The sequence below is a fragment of the Anolis sagrei genome, chromosome 4, assembly GCF_037176765.1.
Source record: "Anolis sagrei isolate rAnoSag1 chromosome 4, rAnoSag1.mat, whole genome shotgun sequence".
In the NCBI taxonomy this organism is placed as follows: domain Eukaryota; kingdom Metazoa; phylum Chordata; class Lepidosauria; order Squamata; family Dactyloidae; genus Anolis; species Anolis sagrei.
The window spans coordinates 65,069,358-65,096,123 of NC_090024.1; positions in this window are offsets into that span (position 1 = coordinate 65,069,358).

The following is a 26,766-nucleotide window of genomic DNA, read 5'->3' on the forward strand; positions in this document are numbered from 1 at the left end:
TCATATTTGCATTTTGACTTTTTTAAAGACAGTGGTAAAGCATGAAAATAAACAAGAGAAGAAGGAAACCATCAAACATAGTCCAATTGTTTTCAGAAAAGCCAGATGGGCAATAATGAATTGCTGTGTGACACTATAGTATATATATATATTAAAGAGTACAGCATAAAGAAGCGAAGACCAAATTAATAATGAATAACTATTAAGAGCAATACAGGGGTTAAATTAGAAGAATTAAAACTTCACCCAGCAATCACTGCAGCAGAGACTGCCTTAATAATAAGAACGTTCTCCACTGCATTATTTGAACAAGCAATAGGAATAATTGGAATGAAAAGACACAGCTATGAGTATGAAATATCATTATAAAAACGATCTTGTAACACTTTAGAGACTGACAGAAAGAATTAAGTTGGTGACATAAATTTTTTAGATTAAGAAAGTAGATTTTGGGCTTATCTACACTGCAACGCTTAGCCTGGTGTAAAGGTTCCCTGAAACCTCGCTGGATCCAGCATGTCCATACCAAATCTAGATCTATTGTTTACATGGCCAGGGAGTTCAGCCACTCTTGGGTGGTGCACATTGTACCTCCTCCATGTTGCAATCATGGTGGCCACTCCTCCAGATCTCCTGGTTGTTGTGAGTGTCTCTGCTGAAACCAGAACAGGGTGCCCACATAATGAGGAAGAAGAAAGTAGGCCACCCTCTTTCTTTCTGGAGGGCTCTTATGGAACTTCATGGGAGTGATGGCAACACAGCCATGATCCAGCTCCTTTGCACATGGAAAGGGTGATGACACTAAAGTTATATCTGGGCAGTAGATGGGGCTAAATCATGCCAGAATTCAGAATGATCTTAACAGCTTAGAGAAATGGACAAAAACTAACAAAACGAAGTTCAACAGTGACAAATGCAAGATATTCCACTTAGGCAGAAGAAATGAAATGCAAAGATACAGAATGGGGGGACACATGGCTCAAGGGCAGTACGTGTGAAAAAGATCTTGGGCTCCTTGTGGACAACAAGTTAAACATGAGCCAACAATGTGATGCAGCGGCAAAAAAAGCCAACGTGATTTTGGCCTGCATCAATAGGAATATAGTGTCTAGATCCAGGGAAGTCATGCTACCCCTCTATTCTGCCTTGGCCAGACCACATCTGGAATACCGTGTCCAATTCTGGGCACCACAATTGAAGAGAGATATCGACAAGCTGGAATGTGTCCAGAGGAAGGTGACTAAGGGTATGAAGAACAAGCCCTGTGAGGAGCGGCTTAAAGAGCTGGGCATATTTAGCCTGAAGAAGAGAAGGCTGAGAGGAGACATGATAGCCATGTATAAATATGTGAGGGGAAGTCATAGGGAGGAGGGAGCTTGTTTTCTGTTGCCCTGGAGACTAGGACGCGGAACAATGGCTTCAAACTACAAGAAAGGAGATTCCATCTGAACATTAGGAAGAACTTCCTGACTGTGATAACTGTTCAGCAGTGGAACTCTCTGCCCCGGAGTGTGGTGGAGGCTCCTTCTTTGGAAGCTTTTAAACAGAGGCTGGTTGGCCATCTGTCTGGGGTGCTTTGAATGCAATTTTCCTGCTACTTGGCAGGGGGTTGGATTGGATGGCCCATGAGGTCTCTTCCAACTCTATGATTCTATGATCCAGCTGTCCAGATCACCCAGAAGCCCTTGAATACTCCAGAGTTTCCAGCAAATGCCAGAGTACCCAGTGGCTTTTCCTGAAATTGGGAAAGACAATTTAAAGCTAAAATCTCTGCCATACCAGAAATTACTGTGCAACCAACCTTTCATTCATGGTGAACTAGATTTTGGCTTGTGTTGAAAAACCCCTAGTTTATGAAAATTTATGCTACCAAATTCATTCTTTCAGTTAGTCTCTAAAGACCTCTTCACACGTCCCTAGCACCTGTGGTGTTTTACTGGTAGTCACCATGGTGCCCAACCTCATGGTGCCCACACACCCTCCCTCCTTCCCCAGTCAGACAGGGACAACAAGACAAGGCATGTTGGTGCCCTGCCCCTAACAGATGGAGGAAAGGGTGGCAACGCGCGTTGCCCTTTCCCCCCATCACATGGGAAGAAAGGGCTCAAAAATGCGGATAGCTCTAATCGGGCTACCCAAAAAACGTTTACCTCTCAATATTTGCCAAGGAAGTGTCTTATGATGCTTCCTCAGCACTTGGAGGGTAAATGGAGCAGGACCTGCTGAGTGTCATGTAATGGTGCTTGGCAGCCCCCTGTTCCCAAAGTGCTGCAAAAAGGGACAATTTGCCCAGTGCGATGAGGTCCTAAGATGCTATAAGACCCTTTCTCATACTATCATAGTCAGATTCCATTTGCCCTAATGTTTTTGTGAGTGTGGATTAAAGTTAATTTTATGTTTTTTTTATTTTATTAATAATACTGTTTGATGTTCTGGGTGTACTTTACAATCAAAAAGATGGTCATGTAGTGAGAACACTGTGTGGCTCTAATAAATTCATTTTTCAAGTTTCCATGAATGTACTTCATGAATTTGGTCAGGGATTGCTCAGCATAAGAACAAATACATTTATGGGGTTGAGTACAAAGGGGCTCAATCCAGTAACCAGAGAAAAGCATTTCTGTTATCTATTCAGCTTGGGGAAAGGTGGGCTATAGGTAAGGTAAAGGTTTTCCCCTGGCATTAAGTCCAGTCTTGTCCGACTCTGAAGGGTGGTGCTCGTCTCAATTTCTAAGCCGAAGAGCCGGAGTTGTTCGTAGACACCTCCAAGGTCATATGGCCAGCATGATTGCATGGAGTGCCGTGACCTTCCTGCCGGAACTGTACCTATTGATCTGCATGTTTTCAAACTGCTAGGTTGGCAGAAGCTGGGGCTGGCAGCGGAAGCTCATGCCACTCCCCGGATTCGAACCTGTGACCTTTCGGTCAACAAACTCAGCATCTCAATAGTTTAACCCACTGCAGCACCAGTTTAAACCAGGTATAATATATAAATGATTGGGGTATTTGATTTTATTGGACATAAGCATACCTGGCAATGATTCCTGTGATATGAATAAGCCTTCATGAATCATGAACTTACCATATATCCTCAAGTAAATTGATGGGTCAAATTATGGATTTTGGTATGACCCGTGGATAAGTTGTGAGGGATAATCCTCAGGGGAATGGCCCAGCATCACTTTAGACCCTGACCACTGTCACTGACCACTGCCACTGTCATTTTCTGGCCCATACATTCAAAAAAGCCAGAAGCAGCAAGGGACTAAAACGGGTTGGTGCTTCTTTCAGTTTCCTGTAGGATAAACCAAGCTCTTGCCTCACCACATGGTTCTTTTTTATTTCATTTTATTTATGTATTTGATAAGACCCAAGCTTTTGGAGTGAAATTTTTTACTAAACTTCTAAACACCGGATAAATTAATTATGATTAGAAGAAGTTTATGATTTGAAGATTTTTTTCCTGTTAAGTAAAATTCAAAACTGAGTTACTTTTTAAAAGAATGAACATGAATATGCTGACATTTGAAGCTTTTCAAAGCTGAGCAGGGATACAATGATCATCAGGGATCTAGGGTGTTATTATAATTAGTCCCACTGAGATTTTAAAAGACAGAAATATAATTTTCGCAAAAAATTGATTTTGGGGGGTTCTGGGAAAAGGCTAACCACACGAGATGTAGCTATGTTGCACTGATCTAAAGCTCAGTAAATACCTCAATTCTGGGTAGTGAATCATTTAAGGAGACATAAACAATACACATTTATTTGGCCAGAATGGAATGGAAAATTTGTCAACAAAAATGCATCTGTTCTGCTTGAACAAAGCAGTGGGTGGAATCTATTTCTCATTAGTTTTATTTATGACCCACTGAATGCATGGGACTTATTTTACCGATGACTAATTGTTGACAATGATTTCCATGGGATCCAAGTGAGCCTGCCTTTGCTCTACACACAATCTACAATGTCTGCAAATTCTGGATTGAATTTATCCCATCTTTTACCAAAGGTTTCCTTAGTGGCTCCCCATAGGAGTTCAGCCATGATTTTTCATAGCCATTTTCATAAGGAAGTAAAAAAAAAAAGCCCTTCTACTTAAGAGTAACTTTCCAAAACCTGCTTCAAACCATAGTTTATGGACAATTTAGGATTCAAATGAAATACTAAGATAGGATTAATTGAAAACAGAAATGGAAGCATCTTACCCTGTGACATAGCTCAAGAGAAAAGAGGGAAGAAGGGATGTGATTAATCTAAAAATCCTTCAGCTTTTTGCATCTGCATTCAAGGAGGAAATGGGGAAATCTACAACTTTTGTTTACATCAAAAGAAGTCCAGCTATAGATTCAATGGTTGCTCTATTGCCCATTCAACTCAGAGCAGATCCAAAACACTTTGACTCACATAGAATTTACGTTGGTACCTGAACATGTGTCGATATTACTTGGTTGTTAACTATTATTATCAGACTTCAGATCTATTGTGTCACAAACGTTAGTGAAAAAATAAAGTGATACACTTTTTAAACATGCTATGACATAAGCTCATTTAACATAGGTCTATTTGAGCTAATAGCTTTACAAAATAATTGGGTCCACACCTACTAGAAACCCAGGTTGTAGTATCATCAGTTAGTTGGGAACATTTCTAGAACTTTGTAGGGTCCTTCCAGAGAGGCCCTATATCCCAGAATGTTATCCCAGGTTTTCTCCTTTAAACTGGATTATATGAATCCGCTTTGTTGTTTATTCATTCAGTCACTTCTGACTCTTTGTGACCTCATGGACCAGCCCACACCAGAACTCCCTGTCAGCCATGGCCATCCCCAGGTCCTTCAAATTCAAGCTAGTCACTTCAAGGATACTATCCATCCCTCTTGCCCTTGGTCTGCCCCTCTTCCTTTTTCCTTCCATTTTCCCCAGCATAATTACCTAAGCTTTCCTGACTTCTCATAAAGTGGCCAAAGTACTTCATCTTTGCCTCTAATATCCTTCCCTCCAGTGAGAAGTCTGGCATTATTTTCGGGAGTATGGACTGGTTGGATCTTCTTGCGCTCCGAGGCAGTCTACGTGTGCAGTAATCTTAGTGCCTAGAAATACAAAGTCTGTCACTGCCTCCACATTTTATCCCTCTATTTGCCAGTTATCAATCAGCCTGATTGCCATAATCTTGGGTTTTTTTGATGTTTAACTCCAGCCCAGCTTTTGCACTTTCTTCTTTCACCTTGGATAAAAGGCTCCTCAACTCCTCCTCGCTTTCAGCCATTAAAGTGATATCATCTGCATATTAAAGGTTGTTAATGTTTCTTCCAGCAATTTTAACTCCAGCCTTGGATTCGTCAAGCCCAGCGCATTGCATGATTTGATATGAGTCCTCACTGCGAGATAATCTGGGATAAACAGAAAACCTAGGATCAAATCCTGGGATATTGGGGCTATCTGGAAGGGTCATAGTTTCAAGATGTTGAAGTTACACAGTTGGCTCTTCATATCCATGGACTCCACTATCCACAGCTGGAACATTCTCCTAAAAAATACAAAAAGCAAACCTTGACCTCACAACCTCTGAGGATGCCTGCCATAGATGTGGGTGAAACATTAGGAGAGAATGCTTCTGGAACATGGCCATACAGCTCAGAAAACTTACAGCAACCCATAATTCCGGTCATGAAAGTTTTTGACAACACAAATATTGATTTTGCTTTTTAAAATATAAAAGGCACCATTTTACTATACCTTTGTATATGAAATTCGAGCATCCATGAAATGGTATCTAAGGATGGGTCCTGGAAAAAAACTGGAGCAGACACCAAGGGCCCACTGTACTTGCTTTTGTTAATCTTTTGTTAACTTTTTTTTAAAAAAAGAATATGACCAAAAACATAGCTTTGTTCGCTGTGGCTGCTTTTAGGAATATTCCTTTGGATCTTTTAGATGGTTTTTGATTTATTTTGTGTTTCAGATTGCTGCTTTTGAAGTTTTAAGATTTAAGTTAAAAATGATTTTGAGATGTTCTACATTATAGTGCTGATTCCACTTTAGCTGGTATGGCTGTATCCCATAAAATCTTGGGTTTAATGGTTTGGTGAGGCACTAAAGCTCTCCAGCTGAGAAGTCCATCTCCCCATTGAACCAGAACAGTTAAAAGTGGAATCTTAATACCGTAATAGCATGGTGTTAAGGGGGTATTGGTTTTGTTTTCTGTTTATTGTGGTTTCTTTACATTTGAGGAACATTTCTTTTTATTGTGAAAGCTAATGTTTTAAATGCTCAATGAGAAAGATACAAACACTGAATTGATTGACTGATTAAACTGGAACCGGAGTGGAGACAGCTGCTATAATAGGATGTAATAAACATAACAGGATACACTTATCCAAAATAAGCTCCTTCTCATGTACTAAACATAGAAATTCTTTACTGTTGAAGAGAACATTTAAAGAACTGTTCTGTAAGTGTCAATTTTAGAAGTATATACCATAATATAAGAACAGCTCCCAAAGTTACTGGTGCTACTTTTTTTGCATGCTAATAAATGATTCTTAAAACTGATTCTTAATACTATTCTATTGAGGCTTTGTAAATATTATGGATTTTATGCAAAACTTAGAAAACTACAGCTGTCAGAATTCCCTATCAGCATACTGGCTGGAAATGTTGAAAGATATTGTCCCAAATGTAACTTTTCTGATTGTAAACACAAATGAATATTTATTATAAGATTATAATAACTTGAATTGAGAGTCATTTGATTGATTTACTATTCCTTAGGGTTGTCTTGTTGGTGCTTAGAATTATCTTGTTTTAAATGGGTATTCCAGTACTTGGAGATGTGTGTAGGGGTGTGTACCTTGCTTTAAAAATTAGATAGAAAATAAACATTTGATTGTGCTTTCCTTGCATGGCAGGGAGTTGGACTGGATGGTCCATACGGTCTCTTCTAACTAGGATTCTATTATTTGAAACGTGCATTCTTTCAGTGTTTTGCAGGTTGTTATTGCTGTGTGTCTTCAAGTTCATTTCTGACTTATGATGACCATAAGGGTTTTTTTTGGGTTTTTTTTCATTTTTTAAAATTTTATTATTATTATTGTATAATACATAGAAACATACCATCTTTGAAAATAACATTCAAAATACCAGTTTTTTCCCCAATCCCGCCACCAGCACACCCCCCCCCCCCCCCCCGGGAACAAATAAATACTTTAGCTGTGTTTATTACAATTGTTCAATCATGAGAATAGTTTTGTTCAACACCGTATATTTATCTTTCCCCTTTATTCTATATATGAGACCCTTCCATTTTGCTTTCCATGTCTTTTTGCTTTGACCCGTCATATAGTCACTTTTCCTTTCGCTAATATAATCTTGAAGAAGGTAATCTGCTAAATATTTGTACCAGGTTTTTGTATCCCATTTCTTGTGGTCTTTCCAGCCCAGGGCCACTGAGGCTTTAATTCCCTCTATCATATGTTTTATTATTTCCTCACTTTCCTTATATTCCTCTTTATTTTCGAATTTCTGAGTGAAAAATTGGGCCTTATTCCATTCTATCTTGATCCCTAATAGCTCCTCCATTTCTTTCCTGATTATTTCTTGGAACTTTTGGATTTTTTCACATTCCCACCACATATGGGCATATGTTCCTATTTTACCACAGTTGTGCCAACATAATTTTGGGCACGTTTTTGTGATATGCGCCAGTTGCACAGGAGTTCTGTACCATTTTGTCAATATTTTTCGTTGCATTTCTTTAATCTTTAGGTGTTTTATTTTATTGATTGAATTAATCCAATTGCCTATTTCTCTCTCACTGCAACTTAATTCCTCCTTCCAGACTTCTATTAGGGTGAATTTTGTGTTGTATTGTATATCGGTGATTGTGTTATATATAAATCCCATGATTCCTTTCTCCCTCTCTACTTTCCATTTTATTATTTTGTCGAGATTTGTTTCTGAGGTTTCCTTATTCTTCAATTCTATTAGCTTTTTAGACAGCCCTCCCCATTGTAACCAATTTCCATGCCCGCATTTATCTTTTATTTCCTCCCATTGAATTACAGTCCCGTCTGGTTTTAGTAAGTCCTCAATCTTTGTTATTCCGTTTTGTTCCAGTTTCTTTAGCATGTTGCGATAAGCCTGAGATCTTTTCGAATTTTTTAATTTCTTTCGTTATTTCAATTACCGAATTCTCCATTGAACCTATGAGGACTACTGCGTCGTCTGCATACAAATTTATTTTTATTTCTTCTCTATCTATCTTATATCCTTTTATGTTTTTGTTTGATCTGATTAGATTAGCAAAAGTTTCTATCGCTAGTGCAAAGAGAAGGGGGGAAAGAGGGCAACCTTGTTTGGTTCCGCTTTTGATTTCAATAGTTCTAGAATTGGATCCGTTTACTATCACTTCAGCTAGATTATCTTTATACAGTTCCTTAATTACTCCACATATCTTTTTTCCTAAGTTACTCTCCTCGCATAAGTTAGCCAAATAATTATGATTTATTGTATCGAATGCTTTGTAAACATCTAATTTTATTAGAAGTAATTTTGTTTTCTCTCTAGTTGCATGGTCAATTATATTTATGATATTTCTAATTGGGTCCGCTATCTTTCTTTTTATAATAAAGCCGTATTGATCTTCCTCAATTAGAGTGGGTATTACCTCTTTCAGCCTATTAGCTATTATTTTTGTGAAAATTTTATAGTCCACATTGCATAAAGTAATAGGCCTATATGAGTTGGGGTCAGTCCCCTCTTTGTTTGGTTTTAAAATTGTTATAATTTTGGATTTTTTCCATGTTTCTGGAATTATGATGACCATAAGGTGAGCCCGTCATGGGGTTTTCTTGGCACAATTTGTTCAGAAGTGTTTCCTGTTTGTTTCTTGCATGATTGAGAGGGTGTGACATGCTCAATGTCACTAAGGGGTTCTATGGCTGGGCAGATATTCAAACCGTGGTTTCCAGAGTCATAGTCCAGTGCTGAAATCATTATACAAGGCTGTCTGTTATCATTTTGCAGGTAGGTAAGAAGAAAGCAATGGCAAACTTTTTTGAACAACTTAATAATGTTATAATAATAACTTGATTTTTTATACCCTGTCTTCATCTCCCCGAAGGGACTCGGACAGCTTACAGAGGGATGAGCCCAAAGAACAAAGATTAAAACATAGCACAATAAAATAAATAACATATCAAAATAAAAACATATCACAATAACAAAGCACGACATCATAAAAACAATATCATGGTTGAACAATAGATAATTATGTCAAGAAAAAAACTGTGATAGAGTTTCCGTAGGTCAGAAATGACATATTGGCATAGAAGAACATGAAAGTGCTTTGGTAGGGTACTACCTCTCTACACCTTCGCTAGTTAGTAATTGGCTACTTCCAACCAGGGAAGAACTGCCAGAATGACATATTTTCTTATTCTGTTTGACATTTGTACCGTATGGAAAATGCAAGAAATCAATTTGTAAATTAAAACCAGCTTTATTAGCAAACTTCATTAGCTCTTTCATATCTTAAAAGCACAGCACAGCTTTAAAAGGCCGATATAAATACTTTTAATACTGTGAACTGTAGCTTGCCTTTGTCTTTTGACATGCTTTTCCTTTACTGTCTCTCATTTTACTGTTGCTCTGCTTTGCGCTGGGTCGATGTAACTTGTCACAGATGTAGACTTCAGCTTGCATGCTTGGAAAGTGAATCAGTGGCAACATCTGTTCCCCCCAGAGGCATGGGTGCATCAGTCGCAAACCACCCACATAGTTTCTCCTACCTATGAACATTGGTATTTCCTGATTAGAGAAGCAAATTCATTAATAGATGGAGATAATAAAGTTGCTAGCTTTCTGAAAATTGGATTTGATATTATTGTTTCATGCACCAGAGTTTAACAAATCATATAACATTAGAACTGTCTTGCACGCATGATTATTCTGACATGTGTGTACAACTGATGTCTTTGGTGATGTCATTTTTGGAACCCAGAATACTGCTTCCAAATGACAAATGATTCAAATGGAGTTCTGAATTCCTTTTCTGATTAAAGAAAGACCTGCCCTTCCCACTGTATCTCTCATACACCAGTTTGGGTGAGCGCTGCCACATGGGAGGAGGTCTAACCTTTTGCCTACTTGCAGATTCCTATAATTAAATCATCCCCAAAGCTGCTGTAGCTTGAGTGGGAGTGTGGAGGTCAAAAACAGACATGACAAAACACATGGGCTTAAATTCCTGAAATGCCCACTGGAGATTGTGGTCCAAACAGGAAGGGATTTTATCCTGCCATTTTGTTGTAAGGGTCCGCTAGTGTGCACATGAATGTGCAAGTTTCCAATAGCTTTAGGCAGAATGGGTGTTCATCTCTGACAGGCAATTGGAGGCTAAGGAGGACTGCATAGTTACTACATTAGTGATACTTGCAAGGTTGACTTTTCCTGTAGATTGTGCTCTGTGAGCCGATTGGATTGGCCTATTTGCTATGTTATGCTATTCTTGTTATGAAAAAGGTCAAAAGAGTAGCATAATCTTTTTCATTTTGTTTTACATATATGTGACAAATTTATCTTATAAATACTTTTTGGGAGAAATCATGAACATTTCCAGTCTTTTTTTGAGTGTTTGGTTTCAAACTACCTTGCATCATGAGATCTTTTTCCAGGACATGATTTGGAAAGGCAAGTGCAAAGCAGGATATCCTTAGCACAACACATGTTCTAACGGATATGGAAAGAGCTGTTGTTTATAATGCTTAAAAGCACAGTTTTAAAAATATGAACAAGAGAAACAGTAGATATCAGAGAATGCTACTGATGTGAAGAATTATTTTCGTAGTCACAATTAGGCTCTGGGTGCTTCTCCTTAGCATTTTGAACGGGAAAGGTAGAAGGAGCATGTGTATGCTGCACAGAATATACAGCCATTGTGACATTGGCCCATTCCAGGCATTAACAGCAAACCATAGAGTTTTATTACTTCCTTCATTCTGCTCCTCTTCCACATGTTTGACAAGAAAATTGAAGGTTTCTGGTTTTGACTTTAAAACCCATTATCATTATCCATCATATATGGGTCTTAAGACTAGAAAGCAAATTAGTCTTCATGCTCCTTTGGTGGTAGTTTTCCTTCGAGCTACCTAAAAACAATGCCCCTTGAATAGCACAATGGGACTTACACTGGGTAAACATGCCTAGGATAAAATATGTATCCAAGATGCTGTAAATTTCTGGTAATCTAATGGATTTCTTGGTGGGTTTGTTTTGCAAGGGATACTCAGATGTGGCTTTGCCAATTTCTTCTTTTAAAACATAGCCTACAGCAGTGATTTTCAGCCTGGGGGGCCATGATGTTGTCATAGGGGTTATGATTTTGCAGTTAAATCTGTCACCATCTTGAGGTCATTTGGCAGCTGATAGACAGCGCCTGATGAGCTTGGAGCGTGTCAATAGGGCGTCCAAAGCCAGACACCCAGTGAACAGAGTGGAACCTAAATAGGGCTTCTCAGTTGTGGATACAGCTGCCAGACTGCTCAACTGTCTTGGACTTTGAGGTAGAACAACTGAATCCATATCCACTGCCCATGTGCCAGCATGTGAATAGGGGCTTCCAGATTTCAATCCAGTCCCCATCACCACTTGTTGATCACCATGGGACCTTTGCTGATATTTTTTCCTATTTCTTGGAAGGTTCCTGTACGTGAATTTCTTTTATATGTGGAAATCAACACACAGTCTTCAGCGAGAGAGAGGTTCACATTCAGTGGCATAGTTAACCTGACAACTGGTGTTCTCTCACCTGTTGTAGACTTCTTCCACCTTCAGAGCTGTTGTGACTTCTACCATGTTATCATGTGCCTGCCCCACAGTTGAGGACTTCAGATTCTGCTTGATCTGGTTTCTTCCTGTGACCTTGCTGCCCTGGGAGACCTCCCTGGGAGCATATGACTCTGATGGCTTCGTCTGTAGTTTCAGCAGAATACACAAGCCTCCTCACCACAACAAGGTGACAATCCATCGAGGGGGTGACATACAGTAAACCATTTTCAAAGGATTAGCTATGTCAGCTTTTTGCAGTAGAAAAATGAGGGGGAAAAAGGAAGGAAAACAAAAACCTGTTTTGAATTTTAGGATGCACTTTCATGGATATCATTTAACTGCTGCAGTTGCAAAACAGAGTGATTTTTTAGGGTGCATCTATATCACACCTGCACAACATGAGGCTTGCGAGCTGCATGCGACCCATGTAACCTGTTGTTATGGCTGCTAAGTGCCACTGCCTGCCGCTGCTCCCCCTTCCCCCACCACTTTGTAGTACTAAATTACCCAGTTTTTTTAGTGTTTCTTTTTCTTTTTTAAAAAGAGTATTAAGATTGCTCAATAGCAATTTTCTTAGAAAGTAAAGGGGTATCATTATGATCTTACAACATGATTACAAAAGGGTAATATGTATCATATTAGTTTTACTATAATCTGCTTTGAGTCTCTTTTTTGAGAGAGAAAAAAGTATAAATAATAATAATAATAATACTATCATACGGAATCATTATAATAAAAATATTCTATTGCAATAGGAGTGTGTTCATTAGCAAAGTAACTCATATCCTCTTCCCTCTAAATTTGAAGGACCTTCATGAGAAAATTGAAATAATTATTTGATACACTCTAGTGTCTTAAATCTTAAGTTGTGGGGGTCTGTGGCCACAAAAGATATTTAAAGGGGATTCTGTGGCGAAGAAATGGTTGAGAGCCACTGCCCTATAGCATCTGGCTTTTGTTGGTGACTTCCCATCCATGTACTGCTCCATACTGACATTGCTTAGCTTTGGACATTAGATTGGATCCAGTGCCTTTAGGGTATTTAGGCAGTATTTTATCAAACATAATAAACTATTCACAACTATAACACTACATGTGGGAGTGGTATCTGCAGTTTCATTTGGCCTTGTACAACAAAACAAAACAATGTCTTCTCCAAGCATTTTCTTGGTCCTCCAACATGATTCTATTATACTTTTGTGCTAGATCTCCCTTGTTTCAATAATGTTTGCTTGTGGTTTTGCATGTCCATGTGAAACCCAGGAAAATATCCTCCATGTATATGTGGGTTGTGCTGTATATTGTTAACTAGGAGTACTAGCAAAGTAGTTCTGTGGCTTTCTACAAGAGCTAACAAATGTGGATGTTCAGTTTTAGAAATTACGCAGTTCTCTTCCTTGTTTTATAAAAATAATATGAATGTATTTACCTCCTGACTGATTTGTGTTTTAGAGAGATAAAAATATGATCTTTGAGGAACAAAGAAAGATAATTGTTTGGGAATATGCTCTGAACTTTCTATTTCTCTTGACTGGACCATAACAGAGGAAAGCTGTTAACATTACTGTTTTGACTTTTTGAATCATGGTGTAATGGGGGAAATCAAGAACATTTCCAGTCCTTTTTGAGTGTTCAGTTTCAGACTACCTTGCATCATGAGGTCTTTTGAAAAGTGCTTATTGAGAACTTCTAAGTCAGAAGAGGAAATGATAAGTTTACAGTTGCTCAAACAAATTAATTTATTTTCCCTCATCCCTGGCTCTCTAATGGAAGAGCCTGTTGTTTGATGGCAGAAAAGAAGTCCCCTTCAGGCAAGAGTTAATATTTAACATCATTCAGCATAAAGGGAAATCAAAGCATCTGGAAAGGACACTGCAGCAACCAGTGCTATTTTCTATTTTCTGGCTTGAGAGGCAACTTGAAGGCACATTCAAACACACAAAACATGCTGAAGTAAAACAAAATAACCACCTTCTGCCTTCATCCTTTCCCCCCAATGTAATTATCATGTGACCCAACAGTTTTAATCAAGGTTTGCTAGTGTGATCAAGAGCAGATAGGTTTTTTTTGAACATTTGTACAAAAGGCAATTTCTTTTTTTCTGTATAGAGTTTCTGAACAGAATATGTTTTCATTTTAGTTGTTATAATAATAACAAACATGGAGCTTCATAAGGAACAAACAATGACATTATTTATGTTGCCTAGATTTTTTTTACTAGCACACATTTATCAGATGGTTTAAATGAAAAAAATAATACAAGCCCCTTTCCCTCTTAAAACATTATACCTAAATTCTTTAAAGTATTGATTCTTGACCTGTGGGTCCCCAAGTGTTTTGGCCTACAACTCCCAGAAATCCCAACCAGTTTACCAGCTGTTAGGATTTCTGGGAGTTGATTTCTGGGAGTTGAGAACTACTGCTTTAGAGTAAAAGTCTATTAATTTTTTTTCTCAAAGGTATTTATTTTATGCGCATAATTGCTTAAACTATTTTAATTTGAAGATCTTGGACGTAAATGTGCATGGAAACAGATTTTTTTTAACATTACAGGCTATACAAAATATATAAAAATATATTTGATGGAAGCGTGTTTAGACCAAGTTAATGACCTTTTAAGCTTCCTCCACAAGAATAGGAGTCCATTTTGTGAATAATAAGAATTATTATTATTTCATACATTTATATCCCACCCTTCTCACCCCCTGAGGCAGCCTCACAACTGGCAACAATTAAATGCCCAAACAAAGACAATTATAACAGTTTACATTTAAACAAATAGTTAAAATATCAAATATAAAAACATCCAATTAAAATTATGCACGTTTCATATTGTAGCTCTGTATTCAACCAAAACAAACCAGAACACTAGAAAAAATATCAACTTTCAAATATAAAAAATATTAAAAATGTCATTTTTTACCTATTATGTATCGGGGGGGGGGGATCAAGATTATAGAGGCGCTTAGGTGGGGCATGCCCAAAAAACGTTGGGAACCACTGAGCTTGTCTAACTGGTTGCTTTTGTTTCTGTGAGAAAATGAGTGCCAAGCATTAAAGACACCCAAAAGAAGAGGTGTCTGAATAAGTGCTCGCCTTGAAATTTGCTTTCCCATCTAGAGAACCATAGCTGTACCCTGAGACCTGATCTTCCTAGAGAACAATTGTGAACAGCTTGTATAATGTATAGGGAACCTCTATGTACTACAGGGTCTCTCTGCTTCAAATTTCGTGTCCTCCATATACAACCAAAGAATGGAGGAAAAAAACCCCAAAACAACCCAGTTGTGTATGTAGTGGCTAGCATGCTTTTCTTGACACCTTCTTATACCATGAGTTTAAAACACCTAGGAAGAGCCTTTTGCTGCCCTAGGTGTAGGTACTTGGGAATAAGCACTGTTTTACTGAGTATATATCTCTTTTTAGTAAACACAGCAAAAATGTATTTATAACCATTTCAGATTATCCCATCTATAAAATGTTTTTAAAGATAAGACAGGAAAACAGACAGAAGTGTAACTGTCTCACCAAGTACTGTCCAGCCTTTGTGGTTCCTGACATGCTCATGGGAACCTAATACTCTTGTCATCTACAACCAACCAGATTTGATAAGGTTGCAGAGTCCTTCATTTTTTCTCTGAGATCTACCAAAGACAACATAAACCCTTTTAAATATTAACCATGTTCTTATGATGTAATCTCATCTGATAGCAATTTGATGTATTGCCATTATGGAATTTTCCACAGCGGGTTGTTGACAATGACTTGCATGAATAATCTGGTCTGTACCAGTTTAGCATTGATGTGCATGGTACAAATTAGTTAGATTGATTCTAGGAAACTATTTTATGTCTCTCCTTATGTGCCTGATTCTTATACTCTATTCTGGTGTGAAAACGTTACACGTTGAGTTGGGACCAAGAGTAGCAACACTTGGCTTTAACATCATATGGAGTACATCTGTGTGTGTGTGATGTGTCAGCCAGGAAAGATCATCCTTCTTCTCCCGTCTCCATTTACAGTAGAGTCTCACTTATCCAACCTTCGCTCATCCAACATTCTGTATTATCCAATACAGTGAGCCTCCTGCCTGGATCCACAGCTGTTTCAATACATTGTGATGTTTTGGTGCTAAATTCGTAAATACAGTAATTACTATGTAACGTTACCATGTATTGAACTTATTTTTCTGTCGATTTGTTGTAAACCATGATGTTTTGGTGCTTAATTTGTAAAATCATAATGTAATATGATGTTCAATAGGCTTTTCCTTAATCCCTCTTTATTATCCAACATTTTCTCTTATCCAACATTCTGCCAGCCCATTTATGTTTGATAAGTGAGACTCTACTGTATTCCCGTTCTTCAGCATACTAAGGACTAGAGCCTGGAAAAAGTCACTTTTTTCACTCCAGTGGTCATGTTGGCAGAAAGTCGCTTTGCCAAGCTTTACTGAGAGTACCTGAATAGTTCATATATTTTGTGTTAAGTGGTGCTAAGACCAATTAGATAGAAGCAAGTTGGTTTTGTTCTGAGAGAAAGCCAAGGAGGGACAGCATGTAACAGCCACCTATCCAATGTATTAATTCTCACCTATTCAGTCCTATCCTTTAGATTTTTGAAGCAGGTATGTTCCTGGAGAAAAGGAACCCTATTGTGACAGCTGCCTTTTATGTCGCTACTTAAACAAGGCAGTCCATTCTGGTGAATTTCAAGTGCCATATCCCTGGCACACTGAGATTTTTATTGTTTAAGGGGCATTTTTTTCCGCCTGAGAAAAGGGGTAAGAAAAATATGCTAGCTGCTCTTGAAATCTCTACCACAACATCTCATCACACCATGAAAGCCCTCTTGTTTCTTTGCTCCGCTCCTTCTGAACTTCAAACAAGTCTATAATCCCTTTGACCTCTAAAGGTCAATGACATATAAAAGTATCTTTCTTTTAGCGTAAGATCACATTAATCATCCTTCCATAGCCCTTCTATTCTACATGTGCCTTCTAAAATAACCTGTATTATATAAAGATGAATGCTCTTTTCCTAGGATGATTTGAACAATTATTTACCTGTAATAAACTTTGTAGTAAAACATCTGCCCCTCCCCCCAAGCTTTTACGGTATAATGAGATGCATTACAGATATAGAACTCAGCTGAATTACATATATATCTGTATATGTAATTGGTTATATATATTACATGTATAGTTTTTTTTTTTTACTGCCGGATGTCTGAACTAACTGCATGATATGAAAGCATTTTGTAGATCTGACTCTAATGTATCTGCAGTCCTTTCTTTCTTTCTTTTAGGTGATGCTAGTGTTTGCCAAAGATGTCTTTCAATAAGGATTCGGCAAGTTTATTTGAAATACACAGGAAGGAAACAGACAATCCTTTTGCTTTTGAAGAGTCAAAGGCAGCATGGCAGAACCTCATTTCCTGTGTTATACTGAGGGCGATTAGATCAGTAGGCTGCTTTATTTTTACTAGCAACAGCAGGAATTTTGGCAGGTGCTGTTTATCACACGGGAATGAGAAAGGCACTTCTGGATGAAATGTCATTTTCTACATAATCATCAAAGAACAAGCATATGCTCCTTTGCATGTGGTGACCCATGTAGATGCTCATCTTTTTTACATTTTAAAGTGCTGCAAATTTTATATTGCCCAAAGTGATATATTGGGATTTTTTTTCATGCCAGGAGCGACTTGAGAAACTGCAAGTCTCTTCTGGTGTGAGAGAATTGGCTGTCTGCAAGGATGTTGCCCAGGGGACGCCCGGATGTTTTGATGTTTTACCATCCTTCTGTCACCCCATGGGGATCTGGAGCTGAAAGAGGGAGCTCATCCACACTTTCCTGGATTAGAACTGTTGGTCTTAAGTCCTGCTGACACAAGGGTTTTCACCCATTGCGCCACCAGGGATTAATCTTGGGGATTAATAGACTGTATACTACAAGTAGGCAATGGTAATAGGTTATGGTTACATTGCCTTCCCCAGGAGACCTTTAAATGGAACACTCTGATGCCACATTCTCTCCATTTATATTCAGAAAATATTTTCTTCCAGTGTTTCCAATGCCCGCAGGACCATTTTTGACCCTCTCATGGCCATTTTATGGCTAGGAGAAGCTTTTGCCAACAAGACATGATCCAAAAACCATTAAAACATTTTTCAAAGATCTTATTTCCCTAACAGGGAGGTATGAGATGAAAACTCATTTATTTGTCAACAAAACTCTTCATTATCTTGTCTCTTTTTAAATAAAGCTGTTAATATTAGTACAAAAGTTTAAAATTTCACCTAAAGGCAGTGAAGACCATAAAAACACAAAACTGACATAGCATGTGATTTAAGGAACTAGGGATAACGGAAATCTTATGTCCATAGGAAATGTGCATTGTCTTATGTGCACAGGATAATGTGGGCATGTGACCCTCCATATTTTGTTTGAACACAGCTCCCACTCTTAGTGAAGCAAAATGAGAGCTTCATGCCAGCAACATCTGGGATAGTCTTATCCCTCGTATAGGAGAGTCTTCTGAAGAGTCATAACAAGCTGTTCAAAAGATAGATACAGAAGTTGAGATGAGAAGCAGTACTGGTTTTTTTTTTTATGATGCTCTCGCTTGGAAAGACCATCCAGCTAATTTAATCAGAACTTCAGCATGTGCTTTCTGTTAAGCATGTGATTTTGCCAAACAACCACTTATACTTTGAAGGACTTACAGATTCTATAAAGACAATTAATTCTCTGAGATTAGGATTGAAACTATTCCCCTGCCCTTCAGGCAAAGCCTAAGCAGCTGGACTAAAACACAGAGTGTGAAAGACATCAACACACTGGCAAATTAATAAAAAAATAAGATGTTTTGCTAATGTAAAACTCAAAGGTCATGCAAGAAGCCTGCTTTTGCTTTGCAAGAATATAGAAAAAAAATATACCAGGGTTAACATTTACAGATAGGCCTTTTATGTTCATCCATTTCTAATCAGAAGTTCACAGAAATCCAGGTGTTTGTGTATGTGTGTATGCGCTTGTCACCTTCTCTTTAGCTTTCTTTATCTCTGATATATGGTATACTTATTTATCTGACAGTAAACCCCATTAGGAAGATCCAATACCACTGCTTTCTTGGATTTCCTGAATTGTCATGAGACTGCTTTTCCAAAACAGAGTGATATTGTGTTCAAATTTTTTTGTGCTGTTCCCATGGTTGAAAGATATGAAACTGTTGTGCAAGTTGCCCCTCGTATAGTTAGCTTGTAGAAAACACCAAGAGGACATGAGCACCATATGCTTTGTTCTTAATCTTATGTTATTGATCCTTCTGCAATTCTCAGGCCTTGCTTTGAATGAGATGATTTGGGAGGAAACTCTGTGTGGATTGTGCTTCCAAAACATTGCTCTACATTCCAAGTGCCATTCTTTCATGAACAACATTGAGCCTGGTAGCTATTGGTGAATTTTGTGTTTTTCTTCTTCTTTTTTTAAAGCCCTTCTAAAATGCCACTAATAGGATTTACACATTTTGTCTGTCCTTGGAGAAAATGATCCATGAAAGGATCCTGGAGGAAGCTTAAAATGAAAATAAGGGGGCACAAAACCTGACTCTGATCTTTTTCGTTCTTTCACCATTCCTTCCAAAAAAAGGAGAATTGCATTCTTAGTGTGCCTTGCCATAGTTTTACAATGGGATCACTGAATGTATAGTTTTAATTTTCAGATTAAAGGGACACAATGCTGGTGCAATGGGGCCCACCCCATTTCCTGTTAATCCTTTGCCACACAGAGCCATTGTCCCACTTGTAGTCTCCACAAATGGGGAATAAGCCTCTCACTTCATTGAGCTGCTTAATTTTAAACAGTCTGAGTTGGTGGGGGTAGAAAGGAGATTCCATAGCAACGATACAATGGCTTTTCACTTAGGCAGAATCCGTAGTACCGGTGAGGCCAATCCATCTGTATACATCAAAGATTACAATGGCTATGAAGAAATGAGCAGCTGAAACATTCAATATAGTATGTAACTCGATTATCAGTATGCAACTAATAAACATATCCTATAGCTCTGCTTATAAGAATTAAGACTACATTTGCCATGGTAGATAGATTATGTTTGTCAAAGCAACAGAAATGAGACCAGTAAGCACAGTGTCATGCGCAACCTGTCACATTCTATTCCCAATTACAACATTTTCCAACAATAACAATTTTGAGCACAAGACAATGGCTGAAGCTAATATACCAAACTAGCTAGAAGAATGAAGTCGATATTTTTTATCTCTGCAGATCATTTTATCAACATCCCTGCTCAGGTCTTGCAGACTCAGGGCTATAGCTTCCTTGAATGTGTCTTACCAAATTTGTAATTCAGTTGTTTTCTTTTTCTATTGTATTCTGCTTTAGCAAGCATTGTTTCTTTTCTAGCAAGTTATGTTCATGATATGTCAATCTCTGTTAAGTAATCTTGGTTTCTAGGGAAGAGATCAGGCTTGAAAATTCTATGGAGAATTCAGACCTATTTATTTGTCTTTTTAGGAATCCATGGTATTTGTCGACTGTTCTCAAGCATTACATTTCAAATGAGTTGATTTTCTGCAAATCAACTTGCTTCAATACCCAGCTTTCACAGCCATACATAGAAATTGGAGAAATAATGGCACTTCAGGATCATATCAAGTTCCTTAATAGCTGTTGTAGATCAGCCCGAGACTGATGAGTTCACTGATGTTTTAGAGAGAATTGTGGGATTGCCTGTGGGATTTCCAGGGGCACAAAGTGGTGAAGATTTAAGTCAAGGGAATGATGCTTCTTTCGGTGAAAAAGCTGATTGGGAAAGTGGGCCTTCAAGGTCAGTCAAAGCCACCAGAGACATTAGAAAAGGAGGAGTCGAGCGGAGAATTAAGTGGATCCAGACAGGCCTTTGTCTCAGTAGCAGGCATGTAGCTGGGGGGGGGGCTTGGGGGCTTGAGCCCCCCCGAAATTCTGATGGTGGTCCGTGAGAAGACCTTACTGGTGCATTATTTAACCTGTTAAGTTTATTCATATCATGATCTGATCATCTTGCTCAATATATCCCATATGCATGGGGGTATTGGGGTAATGATACAAAAGGTTTGCTAGGTAGACCCTCTTTCACTCAGACTCAGCCCCCCCTGAACCAAACTCAGCCCCCCCAAACCAAACTCACCCCCCTGAACCAAAATCCTGGCTACGGGCCTGCCCAGTAGCATCCACATTTTAAAAATGTGCATGTTTCTGGGGGCCTGTCCACATCCACCTCAGAAAGCATGTGCTTTCTGGGGTGGGTGTCCAGATGTTCTCTCAGGGCTAGCCCAGAAGAACGTCCAGAGGCCCTACCCTCCTCCCCCAAGCCCCCAGACCCTTTTGAAAAGTACAAAAAACTTACCAGGCCTGCAGTACACCCTTGTAGCAGCTCTCCCGGTGCACCAGGAGAGTGGGGGGGGGGAAGAGGGAAGGAGGAGCGATTTTGCTCCTCCCCACACTCTCCTGGTGCATCATTTGTATGTGCTGGGAGAGCTGCTCCGAGGGTATACTGCAGGCCTGGTAAGTTCTTTTTACTTTTCAAAAGAGTCTGGGGGCATGAGGGAGGGGGGGGGTAAGTATTCCCATAATTTACCAGGCTTTTTTAGCCTGGTGAACTATGGGAACGATGTCTGGACAGCTCCTCCTTTATTGCGGGAGTTCCCACAATAAAGGTGCTGTCTGGACAGGCCCACAGAAATCAACACAGGCCTTCATTTACAGATCAGAGCAAACAACAGTGCAGAGCATTTTCATGGGAAAGATGGGGAGAGATTTCATGGGAGACAAAATATTTTCATGGGTGGCTTTTAATTGGCAAGTTGTTTACTTTAAAGTTCAGGCAATGTAGCATTTTGAGTAAGAAGCTAGGCCTTAATTCCTGGTTATTGTTTCAAGTCAAGCCTTTGGTTTTGGAATTCAAGTATATTGGAGGTTTCTATGTTCCTGTTTTTGTATTGGTGATCAAGTTTTATTAAGGATACCTTTTGCTTGTGAACTTAAGCTGTTCTCGTGATTTTTGGCTACTGTTTTATCTTTGAATCTGAATAATAAGAATCTGGATTATTGCTTCTTGCTAAACCTTTTTGGATATACTTCTTCTTTCTCTATTGCTGATTTTTTCTACACTTTTGATATATTTTATAATACATTGTTTGCTTATATTCTGGACTCTTTCGTGGTACTGTGGTCATAGGGGTTTCTGGGCCTGGGGTGCAACAATATCTGTCCTTCCAAATTCTAGTCATCTTTTGTTTTCTTGACTTTGGTTTTCATTCTGATTTATCACCCAACCAACATATGGATATTTCAATAGCTTCACTGTCTTATTTAAAGTCATGTAAATAATCCATGATCCTTATTTTTGTTTTTCTTAATGTTCAATTGTAAACCCGCCTTTGCACTTTCTTCCTTGAGTTTCTTCAGCAATCACTCCAAACCTTTGTTATTTTCCATTAGTGTGATGTCATATGTATATCTTAAATTGTTGATGTTCCTTCCTCCATTTTCTGCGCCACTTTCTTTTGAGTCTAATCCTGCTTTATATATGATATATGCAGTGTATAAGTTAAACAGACAGGGTGATAAAATGCAGCCTTGCATAACTCTCTTGCCAATTGGGAACCATTCTGTTTCTCTATATTCTGTCCTGATGCTAGCCACTTGTGCTAAGCACAGCTTATACATCAGGGCAATCAAATGTATGGCACACCCATTTCATTAAGAACAAGTTATAATTTTTCAGGATCTTCAGGGGTGTCCAGTCTTTTGGCTTCCCTGAGCCACTTTGTAAGAAGAAGAATTGTCTTGGGCTACACATAAAATATGCTAACACTAACAATAATTGAACAGCAAATCAATAGCTGAAAATCTTTTCAGCTTGAGTCCATTTGTGTCATTAGCCACAGTGCTACTTGTAGTTGTCTTCTGCTTGTTGAATGCCTTCTGGACTTAGTGTTTTGGCACTATTTCATGTTTCATTTTTGATTGTCTCATCAAGATACTTAATTGCAAAGAATGCTAGAAGTTGTAGGCCAACAACATTTGGGAAGTCACATTATTATAAACTTACGATTTCTTTAAGTGATGCTGTTTGTCCAATTTAATGTTATTGTTTTTGCATGTGTTTGGATACCTAATATATTTTGTGGATATTTGCTTTATTCTAACGGGATCCATTTCTGTTTTACATATTCAGATAATTTCTTTCTTATCACCTTGTGAATCCTTGCAGGATGTGATTGCTTAAAGAGACAAACACATCTAGTTCCTCAGAGACAGCAAGCATGCCATTTGTTTAACAAGCTTCAATCTAACAATCCCTTGGCATAGGAAAAAAGGAAGGGATGTTGAGAAATGCTGGTTCTGGACAGACATCAAAGCCTTGGATCTTTTGGCATTATCGCTTTGGCTTTGAAACAGCCTCTCAAGTCTATTGTTCACAAACGGAAACTCCAAACCAAAAGTTTAAACATTAAATGAAAGAATATATAATCTGAAGCTGCCTTCAAATTTCAGCAAACACAAGGGATTAATGGCATGCTCACTTGAAACTCAGTACCCTAACACACACGTACCTTCTTAAGGGCAGAGGAAAGAGGTGGCACTGTACTTGTTTTTTCATCACTTCTATACTGTTTGGATGGTCTTTTAACAAAGAGGTAATTTCTCTTTCTCTCCCTCCCTCCTCCCATCCTGCTAAGAAGAAAGGTATCTGCTCACCTTTTCTTTTGAATAGCCATTCCGCTCTGGAGGATAGATATTGTATTGGTTATATTGTATTGGTTTTATTGTGAGCCACTTTGAGTCTCTCTTTAGAAAGAAAAAGTGGGATTCAAATAATAATAATAGTTGAATATTTTATTTTGAAAACACAATTCTGTCCCATTTTGCAGCTTCAGAATGAGAAATTGCAAATAATACTGTATATACTTAAGCATAAGCCTAGTTTTTAAGCCCCTTTTTTAGGCTGAAAAAGGCCCTCTTGGCTTATACTCAAATCATGGTTATTTATTATTTTACTCTATATTTATATTATTATTTTATTACAGTTATTACAGTTATTATTTTGCTCTATTATTATATTTATTATTTTACTTTATTATTGTTGTTATTATTACATTTATTATTTTGCTGTATTATTACTGTTATTATTACATATCCATTATATTACTCTATTATTTTTATTATTACATTTATTATTTTACTCTATTATTATTGGAAGCATACGTAAGCACATTTACATTGAAGAAGGTTAGAATAAAGGTTTAATCAGATTTGAGCAGTCTTATTTTAAATTACAGTTTTATGTAAATATTCAAAAACTCGAGTCAATACATTTTCCCAGTTTTTTGTGATAAAATTAGGTGTCTCGGCTTATATTCGGGTCGGCTTATACTCGAGTATATACGGTAATAGCAAAACATAATATGAAATTTCTAAAAACAAACTTCATCGCCTTAACCATCATCTTTGCCTTTTTCAGTCTCTTTTAAAAGAGGAAAACAGGATATCAGTAAATATAATAATATTAATAACTGCAAAGATTTCCCATAACTTTTTCAATGTTGTTTTTTTAAAAAAAGAACTCTAAGATCATATTGGTTTAATCCTTACTCACATGAATATGAAATATGTCAAAATATATGTATCTTAAATCAGAGTTTGGAAAAGTTTTGTTTTGAAACTACTACTCCCCAAATCTCCCAGTCGTCGTGCCCACTACCAAATTTGGGAAGTTGCAGACTCTCAGCTTTTATTGCTTTAAAAAATGTTCTGATCTAAAAGAATAGAAACCTTTAGGAGTGTGACAAGCACCTCACAACTAAAATTGAAGTCACTGCTATCAATTTTCTACAGAAAATGCATCTAACCATAGAAATCCAGAACTAATTGGCATTGCAGTTGAATTAATACAATCTGTGTTGGTCTGCCTTGGAAGGGACTGCGTGGTACTTATAGCTGCTCCAGAGTTGGTTATCTGAAGTACATGCGTCCATATTATATCATCACTTCACTGCCTTCTGGTCAGTTTTTTTTTAGTTTAACTCAAAATACTGACTATTTATTCCACTGTTTATTTTAAATACTTTTTTTGACTTTCATAAGAGTAAAGAGAAGAATAGGGCAGAATAGAAAAAGTATAAAAATAAAGTAGTAGTACAATATGAATGGGAGCCACCGGTGGTGCAGCAGGTTAAACCGCTGAGGTGCTGAACCTGCTAACCGAAAGGTTGGCAGTTTTAATCTAGGGAGCGGGGTGAGTTCCACTGTTAGCCCCAGGTTTTGCCAACCTAGCAGTTCGAAAACATGCAAATGTGAGAAGATCAATAGGTACCACTTTCGTGGGAAGGTAATGGTGCTCCATGCAGTCATGCCGGCAACATGACCTAGGAGGTGTCTACGGACAATGCCGGTCTTCGGCTTAGAAATGGAGAAGAGACCCCCCCCCCCAGAGTCGGACATGAATAGACTTAATGTCAGGGGAAACCTTTACCTTACAATATGAATAATTAAAATATCAATAATCAACAAGGAGAAAATAGCATAGAAAGCCAGATGACAAAAACAAATGAAATTTATTATTAGCTGTGATAAAGTTGTTGGATTTAACTTATGGCACTATATGAACATGGAACTTCTATGTCAACTTGCTCTCAACAGCCCAGCTCAGATTTTGCAAATTCGGGGTTGTGACTTTTTCTTTTTCGATTGCTTTCTCCCCCTTTTCCTACCATTCTTTTCCTCCCTTCTGCCAACCTAGCAGTTTGAAAACATGCAAATGTGAGTCAGGCATGTAGCCGGGGGGGGGGGGGGCTTGAGGGGCTTCAGCCCCCCCCCCGAAATTCTCATGGGGTTCGCGAAAAGGCCTTACTAGTGCATTATTTAAACTGTTATGTTTATTCATATCATGATCTGATCATCATGCTCAATATATCCCATATGCTTGGGGGTATGATACAAAAGGTTTGCTAGGGTAGACCATCTTTCACTCAGACTCACCCTCCCCCCCGAAACAAACACAGCCCCCCCTGAATCGAAATCCGGGCTACGGGCCTGATGTGAGTAGATCAATAGGTACCGCTCCAGTGGGAAGGTAATGGCGCTCCATGCAGTCATGCCACATGACCTTGGAGGTGTCTACAGACGTAGGCTTAGAAATGCAGATGAGCACCACCACCCCCAGAGTCGGAGACGACTGGACTTAATGTCAGGGGAAAACCTTTACCTTTACTTACCTAGCATTATTGACTTTTATAATGAGTTGCATGCTTTCATGATCTGTTCAAAGTATGACAGTTTCAGTTCAGTCATCCTGGCAGAAACTAGCAAGTATACGCAACCAGGCCCATTTCAGTGAAGATCCTAAATGCCAAGGTCTTCCTAAAAATAAATCTGCAGCAGAAGACCATCAGGGAAAATGCAAGGTAGATGACTCTTGATAAGGTGGATAACCTTGGACAGCAGTTATATAGTGATGAATTTTGAAGTCTACTGCTCACTGTGGCAATCTTCCAAAAGGTAGACAGCAAAGGTGGCTGTAGTGATCTATACCAGGGTGGGCAACTCCAGGAAGCCTGGCAGATGCACAATGTATGTATGTATGTATGTATGTATGTATGTATGTATTTATGTATTTATTTATTTATTTATTTGGGGTGCTTCTATCCCGCCCTTCTCAACCCCCTAGGGGGGACTCAGAGCGGCTTACAAAAGGCACAATTCGATACCCAACAATTCACAAAATACAATGTACAAATTACAATATAGTGCCAGCAGTTATGACTAGTTAAAACAATCAAAAACAATACAGTAGCAGCAATAAAATCATCTTGTGGTCAATGTTCGCCAATTTATAAATCCATAATCCATCTAGCATTGTCATTGTCCTT